Raw genomic sequence first — 7085 nt, forward strand, 5'->3', positions numbered from 1 at the left:
CCGGGCTAATAATATCATTGTAAAGCGCTCATCATTCAAAATTGGCGCTATAACTAGAAATATAACTTTTAATTATAACTTATTTTAGTTATTATAGTTAACTATTATTGGCTTTAGTAATTATTACAATGCCTACGTTATTTAAGTACTTTGCAACTCCGAAACAAGAGGACACTGTAGTAACCACTATTAGACAGGGCTATGGGGACATTATTTGTATATATATGATTAGTATTTTATTTGTGATCATGAACGTCGATCAAGGGGGTCATCTCGTCAGCGTTTACATGAACCGTCGAATCCGTCGATTTTTGGCAAATTTTTCAAAAAATTTTTTCTCCATAATTGCGTTGATTGTTATGATATCTTTCTACTGACAAATTTTCAGATGCTGATTTGAGATAATTTTTGACAAAAACATATTTATATTTTTACTACAAACGAAACGTTGCCCGGAGCGATTGCATGAACCGACGAATCCGCGAATTCGACGGTTCATGAAACCCGCCCTCCTTCAATTCTAGCAGACGATGAACCGTCGAATCTGTAGCAGCGTCTGAACGGGATGTAAAAATTGGTAAGAAAACTGTGTTTCGTGTACCTAGTTGTACTTTTATGATATTAGATGCATGAATTTAATGAAAATCTGAAGTCGCTGCTTAAATTATACCAATTTATAACACATTTAAGCAGATATTTCGAACTCAAAACTCGGGTTGTCCCACCTGTTGATTTCGGTGTTAGTAAATCTAGAGATGTAGATAAAATCAATTTCAATGGACAATGGACAATATATAGGTCCAAGTCAAGACGGACGATTGTTCGTACTATGAATTCTAAATCTAACTCTAAGTCTAATGTGTTATCATTTCAGTATTTGTTTTAAAATATGGGTAGACTATTATTATTAACTGTTGAAATTATTAAGTGTGGACGGCGGTAAATGCATGGTGTTGTTCATGGTTGTCGATCACTCACTACTATTCATTTTATTTTAAACTAGAGTTTAGACTAAGTTAAATAAGAGTTTAGCCACCCTGAAGCTTTCACAAATTTTGAGTCCCGCATATACGCCATACTTAAATATTGTTCACGCCATTAATATTCAAGCAGTGTTAGATCTACAAGATGCTTTCAGCGCGCAGCGGTCACTTTTTCTTTTCCTGTTTTCCTTAGTTTTCTGTGCCGTCGAATGCCCATGCGTAGAAAATGCGCAAGTAATGTGAAAACTGCTGGAAGTATCCGCAGCCGATGCACAAATTATGAGCAATTTATTTGTAAATCATATAGTGAACTAGTCGTAAACATGCGTGTCACTCGGGCATTGGCACGCACCGGTCAGTATGGACACAGGTAGAATACGTATAGGATACTCATGTTCCTGAAGTGTTCACGAAAGTCATCCACCAAATTTGTTGTGCCAAAATTTTAAACATTTTGAAAATTCTGCCACAAATTTCAAGCTTTGTCCCGCATTGGCCTCGATCATCCTCCAGCATGTTCCGCAAACGCTTCCTGTTATGGCAAAAACGTGACATGAAACAATGGGCAAACCAATGCGCAAACCAATATCGTGCAAGTGTCAGGGTGGTTTAAGACTATGAGTTTAACTTTGAAATTAGTGACTAGATTTTGTCTAGATTTAGATCGAACTACTGTTAGTGTTAGTTAACTTAGTATGCAAATAATTGTTTCAATCCCTTGTCTTTTGTTTTGTTTTGATATTATTGTAATAGAAAGATGAGTATTCTATTCCAAAAATTCTGTGCACAATGTCATGGGTACATTTTCTGTGCGGGAACGCTAATAACTAATAGAAATAGGGGCCTGGCTGGTAATAGCTCTGTCCTGATGATGCTGACACAAACTGCAACAGTGTCAATTGGTCTGTGATTTGTGTAGATCTACTCACCTTTTCTCTCTATACATTCACAAATTAAAGATTCTTTTTAAATCAATACAATTTGAATTTGAATTATGAAATATCCAGCCCCACCCTCCACCCCCATGCCGCCTATGCCTATATGATGACGACTCGGACAGTCAGATATTGAACATTTATGTTTATTTTCGGGGGGGGGGGGGGGGGGGTGGCCGAGGTGGTTTCCTTGTAAAATGTATCGTCTTAATTGTCACCAAAATAAATGTTCATAAGTTTGACTCTCAGTTGAGGGGGGGGGGGGGGGGGGGGGGAGGGGAGCAAGATTTCCCACAAAGGGGACAAATTACGACAGGATTATGGCTGTGTTTTGTTTTCCTTTCTCTTGTCCCCACTGAAGCGGGGGAAATATATTAGCTAGATTATGGGGATGTCTCTATATAATTATCAAAGCTGAAAAGAAAAAATACTTTTAAAAAGACATGATACAGGGGACGCCACCGTTCCCATAATGCCTTAAGGTCACAAAATCGTATCTTATATGGCTTAAAATCTTGAAAATCCTTACTTGTATTGTATATTTACGAAAAGCTTGAATATTGTATATAACTTAGGTCCCTATAACCCCCTCTCTGTCGCTTCCTTCCTTTGCTGAGGATAAGGGACATGTTAGATCAGCCCCTTGATGGCAACAGTGCTACACCCCCACCACCCCCCCCCCCCATGAAACACACACAGGCTACGCCATCTATGAACTACTTGGACGAGAATTGTCGATAATATGCACTTGTACCAAGGAAATACTTCAGGGTGGGTGGGCCGAATCGCGCAGCTTGGTCAGACTGATTGGGGGGGGGGGGGGGGGGAGGGGGCTAGGGCCCGGGATGATGGGTCACATATCTTATTGGGGCATGCCTTTTTTTTCTTTAAAAAAAAAATGTATGTTTTCAATGAATGTTTTCTACAAACATTCAGGGCCATGTGGCGTCCCCCCCCCCCACCCCCCGCACCCACGCTACAGCCGTGGGGTGTCCCCTATCCATTTTGCTTTCTTATTATCATTTTGTTTATTGCTTTTTTTACTTTCATTTTTGTATGAATAGGGACCCTCTTCTCCTGTTATGAATAGCGACCCTCATTAAAATTTATGAATAGCGACCTTTCCTCGTTTTCTGAATAGCGAGTCTCTTCTTGTATTATGAATAGCGACCCTCTTCTCGTGTTATGAATAGTGACCCTCTTCTTCGATTATGAATAATGATCCTGATGAATAGCGATCGGCCCTCTTTCGGTATTATGAATAGCGACCCTCATTCCGTGTTATGAATAGCGACCCTCTTGTCGTGTTATGAATAGCGACCCTTTTCTAGTATTATGAATAGGAACCCTTTTCTCAAATTATGAAAAGCAGCCTTATGAATAGCAGTCCTTATGAAAAGCGGACCTTATGAATAGCGGTCCTTATGAATAGCGGTCCTTATGAATAGCAACGTTGACCTGATTTTTCGGTCTAGGTTGGTGATACTACTTCAGTTTAGGTCAGGATTGGGTTAGCATGGTTTGGGTTAGACAGAAATAACCGTCTGGTATGGGTCATTCTTTAATAAAACGGACTTTTGCCAACATTTCCCATTTAGATGGTACTTTTTACGGCTCGCACAATGGGGGTAGATTGATCGATTACTACCGATTTTGTACCACTTCTGGAAGTTCTGGTACAAAAACTTTCTCTCCCATTTTTCTTGATTTAGATCTAATTGAAATAAAAAATGAGACAGAAGAAAAAATACATATTTCTTTTCTATGTAAAATTTAAAAAATTTAAATTACGTATTTCCAAAGGCGAAATTTACGGAATTACTTTATACGAGTTATCCAATTTTTATCTCAGAACCAGGGAAACGGTATGTTATGAATTCAAACTGTAATCTATGACAAGACTCGGCCGGGTCAACTTGGCAAATAATTAATTTTTTGAAAATTTTCATTTGTTTTCCAGCAATAAAAAGTTGGAAGTTTCTCGCAGAAATCCTGGCATGACCTTTAGCTGCATTCTGGTGAAGAGTGCTGTGTGATCTGGTAAGTAATTCAGTTTGACCTTTTTTTTCTTCTTTATGTCTCCTTTATGTCTTGTTTGTTCAACAAAAGAATAATTGTGATAGCAGAGTGATTTACAGAGTCATTATTTAACTGTCATGATTCTCTGAAGATTTTTTGTCTCGTCTGCATAGCTAGAGTGAGACATACAATGTAGGTACCGCTTTTTCCTACCCCGGCATCAAAAATTTAAAATCACTCTCATTTCAAAAGGTTATGTCCAAATTTGATGAAAATTGCATATAGCAATGGGCCACGTTCGTAATGTAACCAAATTTAATGCATAAGTCTTTGTGAAGTGCCTCAGTACAAGTTATTTCATTCACCTTATAAGAATAATAGTATTTCAATAGTCAGAAGGCAAACTGCATATATTTAGTGTTGCTAGGTAGGTCAAGCCATAATGTTTGTCCAACCTGGCAACAACTAATATATGCAGTTCGGATTCTGTCTATTGAAATACTATTATTCTTTTCAGGTGAATGAAATAACATGTATTGAGGCACTTCACAAAGACTTATGCATTAAATTTGGCTACATTACAAAAATGGCCTATTATCAAGCATCACTTTATTATGTGGAAGAAATTTTATGAACAAGGTCAAGGTCAAGGTCAAAAGTAAGTAATGTTTAATATTACTTCAGAAACTTTTAAGTATGCAATTTAATGAAACTTGCACCCGATCATTATTAAGGATCATACATGTAGATTATGTGGAAGAATTTTCATATCTAAGGTCGTGGACAAAGGTGAATTATGGTCACTTGTGTTATATTTTGCTTCAAAAATAACCTTTTGTTAAATTGTCATTTCAGAAGTATATGTCCAAATTTCATTAAACCTGCACCCAACCATTATGAGGAAGAATTTCATCACCAAGATCAAAAATCAATTATGTTTTAGTGAATGAATAGTGTTGCCATCCTAGTGGTTGGTCATTTCACCTGTTTTTAGTCAACTTGGCCGAATGCTACCAAATTTAGATATCAATTGGTAGTGTTCATACGTAATAGGCAAATTGTGAGGTGCAGGCAAGACATCACATGCAGTTATCTTTTTATTTTATTTCAGGTGGAGATACCTGAACTTGCTTTGTGCTGCAATCTCTTGTACATGTACCACCAGATTCCAGGAATGTGATAACTCAACTTTACTTTCATCATAGAGGTGTTGTGGTCTAGTGGATAAGTCATCCGACTGCAGATCACAAGGTACAGGGTTCAAGTTCTGCTGCAGCACTAATGTCCTTTGGCGAGACGTTAATCTACATTTGTCACTCTCCACCCAGGTGTTAAATGGGTACCCGGTAGGATGCAAAAGTTAATGTAGTTGGATGAGCAAGTGTGCGTTTGTAAAATGGGGACTGGGCGGAATGCTCCCCAGGGAGTGAAGAACATGCATACATTGTGTGCTGGCAAGCCTAAATCAGATGACTGGGTAATGATATATATATATCTGTAAAGCACTTAGACACATCGTTTTATTGATGTATCATGTGCTATATAAAAACAGAATATTATTATTATTACACCTGTAAGAACATCAAGATTTCAAGGTTAAGAATTTCATAATTATAAAAAGCAAAGTGATGAATGAAAAATATAAAAGATTCAGCCTAATTTAATTGTCAATAAATTGATGCAAATGAATGTAAAACCTTTCAGGATTCTATGGTTACACTGATGGAGCATGCTTACATGTTGTAATTATGATTCATATCCAAGATATTTTTATTATCTTTTGCTATTTGCCCACTTTTGTAAAATAGAATATTTCAAGCTACCACATCTGGTTAAAGCTACAATAGCTGACAGTTGGGCAAGGATGTTCAATTTGTTTTGGTGCCAATGGGTGCCGGCTTAATGTGCATATGTATAGTGTTGGGTTCATGATCATACATCATGTTGAGCCCTTACTGTGTTGAACATTACCTCTTTAAGTGGTTATTTATATTAGGTATTGAAGATCAGTACAAGTTCAAGGCAAAGTTACCATAAGCGCATTACAAATTTAGTACATTGACAAGGGGCATTTAATAACAATTAGTGAACTGGCCGCATTGTATTAGAGAGTTTTTTTTAATTGTGATACTGTATCTTAAACTTTTGATGAAGGAATAACGCACTGTAAATACAAATAATTTCAAAAACATATCTTCACTGAAAATATATGTGTGAATAGTGTTACATGGTTTCGTGAAAACCGTTGTTCTTGTGCATTACCTATTGGACAATATGAGGTATAGTATACCAGGTCAGAAGCTGATTTGAACTGGAAAAGTTATAACTTTCTGGCTTGTTATTTCAGCTCACTGCTTGTGAAATCATGAACATTGTTACCAGTTCACTTTAATGCAGATCTTTATTTGACCTTTACTCAAATCGTTTTGAATCTCATGATAATATTATGTAACTCGTGATGAATTCATGATATAGCCCAAGAAAATAAGTACACTGAATGGCGCATGATTTGAATTTAATTTATTTTATTCATTAAATATGTGTAACACTCGAAAATTGTCCTATTACTTCACCTAAATATATAGGATTATGATGTGTTTTAGATTAGGTCACACTACAATCGTCAGCGGTATCAATGCCACAGTTGTTATTACTCAAAGAGTTGTAATTTGTGATAATTGATTATTAAATAAGCTTTGTCTAGTGTGTTTAAGATTGATGTCAAATAAAGTTTGGATGTGAAAATATAATTTTGTTGTGTTTAGTTATTATTTGATAACATATTATATACAATGTTCCAACATAATTGTAGTAATCTACCTGTCATACTTCAGGAAAAGGGGTTACAAACTTCAGTTCAGGATTATTTCCTATACTAGAAGTAGATGCTACATGTCAAGCCCGATATCAATAATGTGTTTAGTTTATGGTTACATTTTCGTTCATATAAATCAAGGTCTTTGAAGAGAGATGGTATACATGTAGGAGTGTTGGAAATGGAATTATATGATCATGAAAATACCCAAATTGTGAGCGAAAATATATGGAGATCAAATTGATTCAGAAAAGTGAAAGAGAAATCAGAAAGAGGATAAAGAAAATAATGAAGTGGTATGATCGAGAGGCCAAGCAGTATGCAATGATTCAA

At 36.4% G+C, this 7085-nt stretch overlaps 1 long non-coding RNA gene across 1 annotated transcript; it reads left to right on the forward strand.

The window, feature by feature from the left end:
• Positions 1-363: 363 nt before the first annotated feature.
• On the forward strand, positions 364-6687 carry LOC115926227. The gene is made up of 3 exons (XR_004065028.1): positions 364-577; positions 3879-3958; positions 5049-6687. It is a non-coding gene; the product is annotated as an uncharacterized LOC115926227 (long non-coding RNA).
• The last annotated feature ends 398 nt before the right edge of the window (positions 6688-7085 follow it).

The sequence above is a fragment of the Strongylocentrotus purpuratus genome, unplaced genomic scaffold (assembly GCF_000002235.5).
Source record: "Strongylocentrotus purpuratus isolate Spur 01 unplaced genomic scaffold, Spur_5.0 spur5_scaffold_19, whole genome shotgun sequence".
Classification (NCBI taxonomy): Eukaryota; Metazoa; Echinodermata; class Echinoidea; order Camarodonta; family Strongylocentrotidae; genus Strongylocentrotus; species Strongylocentrotus purpuratus.